General features: G+C 41.3%; 1 pseudogene; it reads right to left on the reverse strand.

The window, feature by feature from the left end:
• Positions 1–11,781: 11,781 nt before the first annotated feature.
• On the reverse strand, positions 11,782–12,636 carry LOC116755940 (annotated as a pseudogene).
• Positions 12,637–12,842: the final 206 nt, after the last annotated feature.

Raw genomic sequence — 12,842 nt, forward strand, 5'->3', positions numbered from 1 at the left:
GCATGCTTCAGTGAGGAAACCTTGCAAAAATTCTACCTTCATGAAGACTATATTTTAGTGGAACAGATAGGAGGGCATGGAGATGGCAATTATCTATCAAGTTTGGGTCTTATTATCAAGTTGTGGTTCAGGTTGTGTTTTTTGATCACTAGTTTGGAAAATTTAAACACCGTAAAAAGAGGAAGTGAAAAATACTGAAACCTCCTGGGGCCTATGAAGTTGTGGTTATTACAGTATCCATGTAGGGCCAACAAGGTTTTTGCATAGTGGAGAGACTTTGCGACCATAGGAAATCTGTATTCTACAGCAAAGTCAGAAGACTCTGCTAAGTGTGGAGCTGGGCTGGTGGGTCTCCAGCTAAGTTCCTGACCAGGCTCAGCCATTGCTGAAGAGCAGGCAAAGGCCCCCTCCGTGAGGCATTTGATAACTATCACCAGGAAGTATCACTTCCTCATGGAGACTCTTGACCATAATGGGAACTCATTCATATAACTTTTGGGGAAGTGTCTAAATCTTCCACTCATTTCTTTAAAATTGTGTGGTTTTTCTTAAGGTGTCATTGTTCTTTATATATTCTGGACTTTTTTTCAAATTTGTGACTTTTCATTTTCTTGATTGTGTCTTTTGATGGGGAAATATTTTTGAATTTTATCAAGTCCAACTTAACAATTCTTTTTCTTATGACTTGGGTTTTTTGTGTGTCCTATATGAGAATTCTTTGCTTAGCCAAATGTCATAAAGATTTTTCCCCCTAACTTTTCCTCTAGAATCTTTATAGTTTTAGTTCTTGTATTTAGGTCTGTGACACAGTTTGAGTTAGTTTTTGTATAACGTGTGAGGTAAGGATCAAGGTTCACATTTTTCCCTTACAGATACTCAGTGTCCAGCACAATTTGTAAAAAGTATCCTTTTCCATTGAATCACATTGACTTCCTGATCAACAGTCAATTGACTGTAAATAAAGTGTTTATTTTTGGATTACAGATTTATATATTCTTAAACCAATGTCACAGTATTTTGTAGCTTTATGATAAATCTGGAAGTTAAGCTGTGTATATCCTCCAACCTTGTTCTTTCACAAAATTGTCTTGACTCCTCTAAGTTCTTTTCCATTTGATAAAAATTTTAGTAATGTTGGGAAAACAGGCATAAACATGGGCTATGCAAGACAAAGGGATGTGTATGTCCCCCTAGGAAGGATTGGAAATTGATTTTGCAACTTCAGCAGGACTGTGCCTCATGCATTAGCCAATAAAACAGCATTTTCTACCAGATTTCCTCATTCTCTCTTACTATGTCTGTTTCTGGTTCTAAGAATATTGAAATATTTCCCTGGGCTTTCCAACCCCTCCTCTGGAGGAAGCAATGCAACAGAGTCCTATTTTGGACATAATGTCCATCTCTGGAAATCCTCATTCAGTGAGGAAACCTCTTCTACCTCTTCATATGAGATGCTGAGCTGTTGCCTTTTTGTCAGAGAAGTTCTTTAGCCCACGTCTATAAGAAGCAAAACTTGGAACTAGTAACACAACAATTCCATAAGTTAACTATTACATATTATAAATTAGCAAACCGAAGTGTAAGTAACTCAGTTATTCCCTTTCACCAATTCTAAGACACATACAGCTCCACATTTCGTTATCTCTGAAATAAGGATTTGTCCCATGATTAAGCATAGTTTAATTGACTGCATTGTTTTCTGCGGAGTGATATATTATATGTCTTTATAGTTAATGGTGTCTTAGATTTAAAGATAAAAAGTTCATCTGTTATACAAAGATGATAATCGTGTTGGAGTGATGTGAAGTTTCAACAATAAATATTGTTAGCTTGTAGAAAATGTGGTAGAATGAATAAAGAGCTGAAATATGAGTAGAAAGTCTCAGTTTCTCTTCCCTTTTTTTTGAGAAAATAGTAAGGATTTTATTATCAGAACAAGTAAGAGATACAAGCATAACAGAATACATAAATTAATTTTTCTGAATTTTAGACTTTAGGGTCTCTCTATGAAAAGGTCAGTTGCTTATGAGGGCAAGATGCTATTCAACAAACTATAGGCATTTAAAACAATGTTTAAGACAGGGAGTCTTAACAAGGACATAGTCTTAACAATGAGATACAGTGAGAAATAGAAAGCAGTTTTCTTATTTTCTTTTCTTAGTAAGGTGTATATATATATGTATAAAATGTATGAGGCTCATTTTGGGGAAAAAAATGCCTTCATATAGAAAAATCTTAATTTCCTCCATCATCCAGAAAAAAAAGAGTTTCAACCCCCTGGGCCAAACAAGGAAACCAAAATAGGGTGACACTAATTTCACATGAACCTCAAAACTATAATCTGACTGTAGTTACCATCTTCTTTACTTTTAAAAAGTTTAGCATCCTTTTATCCATTCCAAACCAGTACACTGAATCTTCGCCCTTACAAGGTTTTTAACCAAATTGGAATTAAATTAATCTCATTTTATTTTATTTTATTTATTTATTTATTTTAACATCTTTATTGGGGTATAATTGCTTTACAATGGTGTGTTAGTTTCTGATTTATAACAAAGTGAATCAGCTATACATATACATGTGCTCCCATGTGTCTTCCCTCTTGCGTCTCCCTCCCTCCCACTCTCCCCCTCCCACCCCTCCAGGCTGTCCCAAAGCCCCGAGCTTATATCCCTGTGCCTTGCGGCTGCTTCCCCCTAGCTATCTACCTTACTACGTTTGTTAGTGTGTATATGTCCATGACTCTCTCTCGCCCTGTCAAAACTCACCCTTCCCCCTCCCCATATCCTCAAGTCCGTTCTCCAGTAGGTCTGCGCCTCTATTCCTGTCTTATCCCTAGGTTCTTCATGACATTTTTTCCCCTTAAATTCCATATATATGTGTTAGCATATGGTATTTGTCTTTGTCTTTCTGACTTACTTCACTCTGTATGACAGACTCTAGGTCTATCCATCTCATTACAAATATCTCAATTTCATTTCTTTTTAAGGCTGAGTAATATTCCATTGTGTATATGTGCCACATCTTCTTTATCCATTCGTCCGATGATGGGCGCTTAGGTTCTTTCCATCTCCGGGCTATTGTAAATAGAGCTGCAATGAACATTTTGGTACATGACTCTTTTTGAATTTTGGTTTTCTCAGGGTATATGCCCAGTAGTGGGATTGCTGGGTCATATGGTAATTCTATTTGTAGTTTTTTAAGGAACCTCCATACTGTTCTCCATAGTGGCTGAACCAATTCACATTCCCACCAGCAGTGCAAGAGTGTCCCCTTTTCTCCACACCCTCTCCAGCATTTATTGTTTCTAGATTTTTGATGATGGCCATTCTGACTGGTGTGAGATGATATCTCATTGTAGTTTTGATTTGCATTTCTCTAATGATTAATGATGTTGAGCATTCTTTCATGTGTTTGTTGGCATTCTGTATATCTTCTTTGGAGAAATGTCTATTTAGGTCTTCTGCCCATTTTTGGATGGGGTTGTTTGTTTTTTTGTTATTGAGCTGCATGAGCTGCTTGTAAATTTTGGAGATTAATCCTTTGTCAGTTGCTTCATTTGCAAATGTTTTCTCCCATTCTGAGGGTTGTCTTTTGGTCTTGATTATGGTTTCCTTTGCTGTGCAAAAGCTTTGAAGTTTCATTAGGTCCCATTTGTTTATTTTTGTTTTTATTTCCATTACTCTAGGAGGTGGGTCAGAAAGGATCTTGCTGTGATTTATGTCATAGAGTGTTCTTCCTATGTTTTCCTCTAAGAGTTTGATAGTTTCTGGCCTTACATTTAGGTCTTTAATCCATTTTGAGCTTATTTTTGTGTATGGTGTTAGGGAGTGATCTAATCTCATACTTTTACATGTACCTGTCCAGTTTTCCCAGCACCATTTATTGAAGAGGCTGTCCTTTCTCCACTGTACATTCCTGCCTCCTTTATCAAAGATAAGGTGTCCATATGTGCGTGGGTTTCTCTCTGGGCTTTCTATCCTGTTCCACTGATCTATCTTTCTGTTTCTGTGCCAGTACCATACTGTCTTGATTACTGTTGCTTTGTAGTATAGTCTGAAGTCAGGGAGCCTGATTCCTCCAGCTCCTTTTTTCGTTCTCAAGATTGCTTTGGCTATTCGGGGTCTTTTGTGTTTCCATACAAATTGCGAAATTTTTTGTTCTAGTTCTGTGAAAAATGCCAGTGGTAGTTTGATAGGGATTGCATTGAATCTGTAGATTGCTTTGGGTAGTAGAGTCATTTTCACAATGTTGATTCTTCCCATCCAAGAACATGGTATATCTCTCCATCTATTTGTATCATCTTTAATTTCTTCCATCAGTGTCTTATAATTTTCTGCATACAGGTCTTTCGTATCCTTAGGTAGGTTTATTCCTAGATATTTTATTCTTTTTGTTGCAATGGTAAATGGGAGTGTTTTCTTGATTTCACTTTCAGATTTTTCATCATTAGTATATAGGAATGCCAGAGATTTCTGTGCATTAATTTTGTATCCTGCTACTTTACCAAATTCATTGATTAGCTCTAGTAGTTTTCTGGTAGCATCTTTAGGATTCTCTATGTATAGTATCATGTCATCTGCAAACAGTGACAGCTTTACTTCTTCTTTTCCGATGTGGATTCCTTTTATTTCCTTTTCTTCTCTGATTGCTGTGGCTAAAACTTCCAAAACTATGTTGAATAAGAGTGGTGAGAGTGGGCAACCTTGTCTTGTTCCTGATCTTAGTGGAAATGCTTTCAGTTTTTCACCATTGAGGATGATGTTTGCTGTGGGCTTGTCATATATGGCCTTTATTATGTTGAGGAAAGTTCCCTCTATGCCTACTTTCTGGAGGGTTTTTATCATAAATGGGTGTTGAATTTTGTCAAAAGCTTTCTCTGCATCTATTGAGATGATCATATGGTTTTTCTCCTTCAATTTGTTAATATGGTTTATCACATTGATAGATTTGCGTATATTGAAGAATCCTTGCATTCCTGGAATAAACCCCACTTGATCATGGTGTATGATCCTTTTAATGTGCTGTTGGATTCTGTTTGCTAGTATTTTGTTGAGGATTTTTGCATCTATGTTCATCAGTGATATTGGCCTGTAGTTTTCTTTCTTTGTGACATCCTTGTCTGGTTTTGGTATCAAGGTGATGGTGGCCTCGTAGAAGGAATTTGGGAGTGTTCCTCCCTCTGCTATATTTTGGAAGAGTTCGAGAAGGATAGGTGTTAGCTCTTCTCTAAACGTTTGATAGAATTCACCTGTGAAGCCATCTGGTCCTGGGCTTTTGTTTGTTGGAAGATTTTTAATCACAGTTTCAATTTCAGTGCTTGTGATTGGTCTGTTCATATTTTCTTTTTCTTCCTGATTCAGTCTTGGCAGGTTGTGCATTTCTAAGAATTTGTCCATTTCTTCCATATTGTCCATTTTATTGGCATAGAGTTGCTTGTAGTAATCTCTCATGATTTTTTTTATTTCTGCAGTGTCAGTTGTTATTTCTCCTTTCTCATTTCTAATTCTATTGATTTGAGTCTTCTCCCTTTTTTTCTTGATGAGTCTGGCTAGTGGTTTATCTATTTTGTTTATCTTCTCAAAGAACCAGCTTTTAGTTTTATTGATCTTTGCTATCGTTTCCTTCATTTCTTTTTCATTTATTTCTGATCTGATTTTTATGATTTCTTTCCTTCTGCTAGCTTTGGGGCTTTTTTGTTCTTCTTTCTCTAATTGCTTGAGGTGCAAGGTTAGGTTGTTTATTCGAGATGTTTCCTGCTTCTTAAGGTGGGCTTGTATTGCTATAAACTTCCCCCTTAGAACTGCTTTTGCTGCATCCCATAGGTTTTGGGTCGTTGTGTCTCCATTGTCATTTGTTTCTAGGTATTTTTTTATTTCCTCTTTGATTTCTTCAGTGATCACTTCATTATTAAGTAGTGTATTGTTTAGCCTCCGTGTGTTTGTATATTTTACAGATCTTTTCCTGTAATTGATATCTAGTCTCATGGCGTTGTGGTCAGAAAAGATACTTGATACAATTTCAATTTTCTTAAATTTACCAAGGCTTGATTTGTGACCCAAGATATGATCTATCCTGGAGAATGTTCCATGAGCACTTGAGAAAAATGTGTATTCTGTTGTTTTTGGATGGAGTGTCCTATAAATATCAATTAAGTCCATCTTGTTTAATGTATCATTTAAAGCTTGTGTTTCCTTATTTATTTTCATTTTGGATGATCTGTCCATGGGTGAAAGTGGGGTGTTAAAGTCCCCTACTATGAATGTGTTACTGTCAATTTCCCCTTTTATGGCTGTTAGTATTTGCCTTACGTATTGAGGTGCTCCTATGTTGGGTGCATAAATATTTACAATTGTTATATCTTCTTCTTGGATCGATCCCTTGATCATTATGTAGTGTCCTTCTTTATCCCTTTTAATAGTCCTTATTTTAAAGTCTATTTTGTCTGATATGAGAATTGCTACTCCAGCTTTCTTTTGGTTTCCATTTGCATGGAATATCTTTTTCCATCCCCTTACTTTCAGTCTGTATGTGTCTCTAGGTCTGAGGTGGGTCTCTTGTAGACAGCATATATAAGGGTCTTGTTTTTGTATCCATTCAGCCAATCTGTGTCTTTTGGTGGGAGCATTTAGTCCATTTACATTTAAGGTAATTATCGATATGTATGTTCCTATTCCCATTTTCTATATTGTTTTGGGTTCGTTATTATAGGTCGTTTCCTTCTTTTGCATTTCTTATCTAGAGAAGTTCCTTTAGCATTTGTTGTAAAGCTGGTTTGGTGGTGCTGAACTCTCTCAGCTTTTGCTTGTCTGTAAAGGTTTTAATTTCTCCATCAAATCTGAATGAGATCCTTGCTGGGTAGAGTAGTCTTGGTTGCAGGTTTTTCTCCTTCATCACTTTCAGTATGTCCTGCCACTCCCTTCTGGCTTGTAGGGTTTCCGCTGAGAGATCAGCTGTTAACCTTATGGGGATTCCCTTGTGTGTTATTTGTTGTTTTTCCCTTGCTGCTTTTAATATGCTTTCTTTGTATTTAATTTTTGATAGTTTGATTAATATGTGTCTTGGCGTATTTCTCCTTGTATTTATCCTGTATGGGACTCTCTGTGCTTCCTGGACTTGATTAACTATTTCCTTTCCCATATTAGGGAAGTTTTCAACTATAATCTCTTCAAATATTTTCTCAGTCCCTTTCTTTTTTTCTTCTTCTTCTGGAACCCCTATAATTCGAATGTTGGTGCGTTTAATGTTGTCCCAGAGCTCTCTGAGACTGTCCTCAGTTCTTTTCATTCTTTTTTCTTTATTCTGCTCTGCAGTAGTTATTTCCACTACTTTATCTTCCAGGTCACTTATCCGTTCTTCTGCCTCAGTTATTCTGCTATTGATCCTATCTAGAGTACTTTTAATTTCATTTATTGCGTTGTTCATCGTTGCTTGTTTCATCTTTAGTTCTTGTAGGTCCTTGTTAACTGTTTCTTGCATTTTGTCCATTCTACTTCCAAGATTTCGGATCATCCTTACTATCATTATTCTGAATTCTTTTTCAGGTAGATTGCCTATTTCCTCTTCATTTGTTAGGTCTGCTGGGTTTTTATCTTGCTCCTTCATCTGCTGTGTGTTTTTCTGTCTTCTCATTTTGCTTATCTTACTGTGTTTGGGGTCTCCTTTTTCAGGCTGCATGTTCGTAGTTCCCGTTGTTTTTGATGTCTGTCTCCAGTGGCTAAGGTTGTTTCAGCGGGTTGTGTAGGCTTCCTGGTGGAGGGGACTAGTGCCTGTGTTGTGCTGGATGAGGCTGGATCTTGTCTCTCTAGTGGGCAGGTTCACGTCTGGTGGTGTGTTTTGGGGTGTCTGTGGCCTTGTTATGATTTTAGGCAGCCTCTCTGCTAATGGGTGGGGTTGTGTTCCTGTTTTGCTAGTTGTTTGGCATAGGTTGTCCAGCACTGTGGCTTGCTGGTCGTTGAGTGAAGCTGGGTGCTGGTGTTAAGATGGAGGTCTCTGGGAGATTTCCACCGTTTAATATGTGGAGCTGGGAGGTCTCTTGTTGATCAGTGTCCTGAAGTTGGCTCTCCTACCTCAGAGGCAGAGCCCTGCCTCCTGGGCTGGAGCACCAAGAGCCTTTCATCCACACGGCTCAGAATAAAAGGGAGGAAAAGTAGAGAGAATTATTAGAAGTATGAGGAAAGAAAGAAGGAAAGGAGGAAAGGAAGGAAGGAAGAAAGAAGCAAAGAAGGAAAGAAAGGAGGGAGGGAGGGAGGAAGGAAGGAAGGAAGGAGGGAAAGAAGGAGAAAATGTAGAGAGAATTAGTAGAAGTTTGAGGAAAGAGAGAAGGAAAGGAGGAAAGGAAGGAAGGAAGAAAGAAGCAAAGAAGGAAAGAAAGGAGGGAGGAAGGAAGGAAGGTAGGAGGGAAAGAAGGAGAAAATGTAGAGAGAATTAGTAGAAGTATGAGGAAAGAAAGAAGGAAAGGAGGAAAGGAAGGAAGGAAGAAAGAAGCAAAGAAGGAAAGAAAGGGAGGGAGGGGAGAAGGAAGGAAGGAAGGAGTGAAAGAAGGAGAAAATGTAGAGAGAATTAGTAGAAGTTTGAGGAAAGAAAGAAGGAAAGGAGGAAAGGAGGAAAGGAAGGAAGGAAGAAAGAAGCAAAGAAGGAAAGAAAGGAGGGAGGGAGGGAGGGAGGAAGGAAGGAGGGAAAGAAGGAAAAAAGAAAGAAAGAAGATACAGTAAAAATAAAATAAAGTATAATATAGTTATTGTACTAAAAAATATTTAGAAAGAAAGAAAAAAAAAAGAACAGATAGAACCCTAGGACAAATGTTGGAAACAAAGCTATACAGAGAAAATCTTACACAGAAGCATACACATACGTGTTCACAAAGAGAGGCAAAGGGGGAAAAATCATAAATCCTGCTCCCAGAGACCACCTCCTCAACCTGGGGTGATTCACTGTCTAAAGGAGGGAAGGAAGGAAGGAAAGAAAGAAAGAACGAAGGTAAAGTACAATAAAGTTATTACAGTTAAAATTAATTATTAAGAAAAAAAATTTTTTTTAAAAAAAACCATGGACGGATAGAGCCCTAGGACAAATGTTGGAAGCAAAGCTATACAGAGAAAATCTTACACAGAAGCATACACATACACGTTCACAAAGAGAGGCAAAGGGGGAAAAATCATAAATCCTGCTCCCAGAGACCACCTCCTCAATTTGGGGTGATTTGTTGTCTAAAGGAGGGAAGGAAGGAAGGAAAGAAAGAAAGAAAGAACGAAGGTAAAGTACAATAAAGTTATTACAATTAAAATTAATTATTAAGAAAAAAAAATTTTTTTTTAAAAAAAACCATGGACGGATAGAGCCCTAGGACAACTGTTGGGAGCAAAGCTATACAGAGAAAATCTTACACAGAAGCATACACATACACGTTCACAAAGAGAGGCAAAGGGGGAAAAATCATAAATCCTGCTCCCAGAGACCACCCCCTCAACCTGGGGTGATTCGCTGTCTAAAGGAGGGAAGGAGGGAAGGAAAGAAAGAAAGAAAGAACGAAGGTAAAGTTCAATAAAGTTATTACAATTAAAATTAATTATTAAAAAAAAAATTTTTTTTTTTAAAAAAAAAAACCGTGGACGGATAGAGCCCTAGGACAAATGGTGGAAGCAAGAGTATACAGACAAGATCTCACACAGAAGCATACACGCACACATTCACAAAAAGAGGAAAAGGGAAAAAAATTACAGATCTCGCTCCTAAATTCCCCCTCTTCAATTTGGGATCACTCCCTGTCTATTCAGGTATTCCACAATGCAGGGCACGTCAAGTTGATCGTGGAGCTTCAATCCGCCGCCTCCGCGGCTGCCGGGAGAGACCTCCCCCTCTCCTCCCTGCTCTCACAGCTCACAGGAGCTCAGCTTTGTACCCGGCCCTGCCCCTGCGCGCAGATCGCTGGAGGGCGTCTGTTTTTTTGCTCAGACAGGACGGGGTTAAAGGAGCCGCTGATTCGGGAGCTCCGGCTCACTCAGGCCGGGGTTTGGGGTATGGGGGAAGGAGGGGCACTGCGTGCGGGGCGGGCCTGCGGCGGCAGAGGCGGCGTGACGCTGCGGCAGAGGCCGGCGTGACGCTGCACCAGCCTGAGACCCGCCGTGACTCCCGGGGAAGTCGTCCCTGGATCCCGGGAACCTGGCAGTGGCGGCCTGCACAGGCTCCGCGGAAGAGGGGCGCGGAGAGTGACCTGTGCTCGCACACAGCCCCCCTGGTGGCGGCAGCAGCAGCCCCAGCGTCTCCCGCCCGTCTCTGGGGTCCGCGGTTTCAGCCGCGGCTCGCGCCCGTCTCTGGGGCTCGCGCCCGTCTCGGGGGCTCGCGCCCTCAGCCGCGGCTCGTGCCCGTCTCTGGGGTTCGCGCTTTTAGCCGCGGCTCGCGCCCGTCTCTGGAGTTCCTTTAAGCAGCGCTCTTAAACCCCTCTCCTCGCGCACCAGGAAACAAAGAGGGAAGAAAAAGTCTCTTGCCTCTTCGGCCGGTGCAGGCTTTTCCCCGAACTCCCTCCCGGCTAGTCGTGGCGCATCAACCCCTTCAGGCTATGCTCAAGCCGCCAACCCCAGTCCTCTCCCTGCGCTCCTTCCAAAACCGAAACCCGAGCCTCAGCTCGCAGCCCCGCCCGCCCCGGCGGGTGAGCAGACAAGCCTCTCGGGTTGGTGAGTGCCGGTCGGCACCGATCGTCTGTGCAGGAATCTCCCCGCTTTGCCCTCCACACCCGTCGCTGTGCACCACTCCGCGGTGCCGAAGCTCCCCCCTCCGCCTCCCGCCGTCTCCGCCCGCGGAGGGGCTTCCTAGTGTGTGGAAACTTTTCCTCCTTCACAGCTCCCTCCCACTGGTGCAGGTGCCGTCCTTATTCTTTTGTCTCTGTTTTTTCTTTTTTCTTTTGCCCTACCCAGGTACGTGGGGAGTTTCTTGCCTTTTGGGAGCTCTGAGGTCTTCTGCCAGCCTTCAGTAGGTGTTCTGTAGGAGTTGTTCCACGTGTAGATGTATTTCTGGTGTATCCGTGAGGAGGAAGGCGATCTCCACGTCTTACTCTTCCGCCATCTTCCCGCCGACCCTCTAATCTCATTTTAAAGTGCAAAAAAGAATATGTAAGACAAGTGCTTGCTCTGTGTGACACACACAAAAAAAGCATCCTTCTAACAGCACTGGCCCAAGAGGTACTACAATAAAACTGGCTGCAGGAAAAGGGATCCATTAAGTCGACTAAAAGGGCAGAAAGAGTCCAGTTTCAGCAAAGAAATGCCTACCAAGTCTGATTTTTAATTGTACCCAGATCTCAAACAGATCTTAGGTGCCCCTAACTGACAAGACCAGAGCACACAGTACCAGCACAGGGTCAAGAGGGCCAGAGTTGTCTAAACTAGTCAGTCAATATCTCTACTCCACTATTTGCCAATGCTTTTTAGGGACATTGCCAGTGGTAATGGAACTGAGGAGCCTGGGTTTTGGAACAACACAAATATTTACCTAATAAGCAATAATCAAAGTGTTTGTTTAGGGTGAATGGTATAAAAATAGGTAATGAGTTCTCTCATACATCACTGGTTAATGATTTAGTCTGACTGTAAATTAAAGCAGTACAGAATGGCTTCTTCCATACAATAAAGACAAGCTTTGCACTAGTGTTTCTCAAAAGCCAGTTATATCTCCAGCTCTACCTTCAGTTTAACAACTTAAACCCCAAAATACAAAACCTTTCCTATGGTAAGGTAAAAGGGAACAAGACACCCTCTACCCAGAGTCCCTGGAATAGAAAGAGCTCTAGAACTCAGTAGGCATGAGCACATTCAAGTTAGAGATTATGGATCTGCAGTCATTTTTTCTTCCCTTCTATCACTGGGATGTCCATCTTGGGTGGCTTGAATGTTGCTGGATCCTCAGCCATTCAGATGGCCTCGATCTGGATCAGCTCCATTGGAGAGGGCTTCTGGGCTTCTTTGTAGGCCTGGTGGCAAAACTTGAGTCAGACTTCTGGAGTGGTCTTGGCTCAAAGAAGCTCCATTTATCTGAGTTTCTCTCCTTATACCCACTTACAGAATCCATGGCACTGGGCTTGGGCCAGGTAAAGCTGTGGAAGAACAGTAGTGTAACAGCCTCTGGGTTTCTGCTTAGAGAAAGAGTGAGGGGTGCTGCTAGGGTGGTCTGGGTCGATGCAGGCTGCCTCTCTTTTTTTGTTGTCTCTCCACTGTGTAGCTTTAGTTTGTGGCATGCTTTTACCACTTGAATGTACTTGATCTCCCTCGGTGGGAAAGCCCTTGTGGGGTGTGCAGCCGGCACCTCTCAGCCCTGCATGTTGTTCAAAACAGTGAATGCTCTCCTGGGTCTGCTTTGTGATCAGAGAAGTCGTGATAACATGGGTAGTTCTAGCCTTTATCACTTGTCCACATTGTCAGTGCTATAGGGTCATGGCAGGTGGTGTGCATACTGGCGTCTCCTTAGTCTACTTTGGCAAGGTTCTGCTACTTGTGTCTGGAATCACTGGCTTCCAGGGGATGCTGCCCATAACTGAAGGAAGAGGTAACATGGTGTAGGGCCCTTGAGGGTATTGTCATGGCTGAATGACTGACAGTACATCCTGGTGGGGAGGGACATCTTGCCTAGAGGCCCACTAGGCTCAAGGGCCAGGCCTTTGGAGTTCTCTCAAAGCCATTGAAAGACTGGGATCCAGGTGCTTTAACTGTGTAGAATTCTGGAGCTGGGTCCCTACGACCACAGTGAAATAATGTGACAATCATGCTGACAAATATTCATGAGGGACATTGTCCAGCCACCCAAATTAGCAAAGCTTCCCTGGAAGAGTTTATCCAGAGGTTCTGTTTCTC

The sequence above is a fragment of the Phocoena sinus genome, chromosome 6 (assembly GCF_008692025.1).
Source record: "Phocoena sinus isolate mPhoSin1 chromosome 6, mPhoSin1.pri, whole genome shotgun sequence".
NCBI classification, from domain to species: Eukaryota; Metazoa; Chordata; class Mammalia; order Artiodactyla; family Phocoenidae; genus Phocoena; species Phocoena sinus.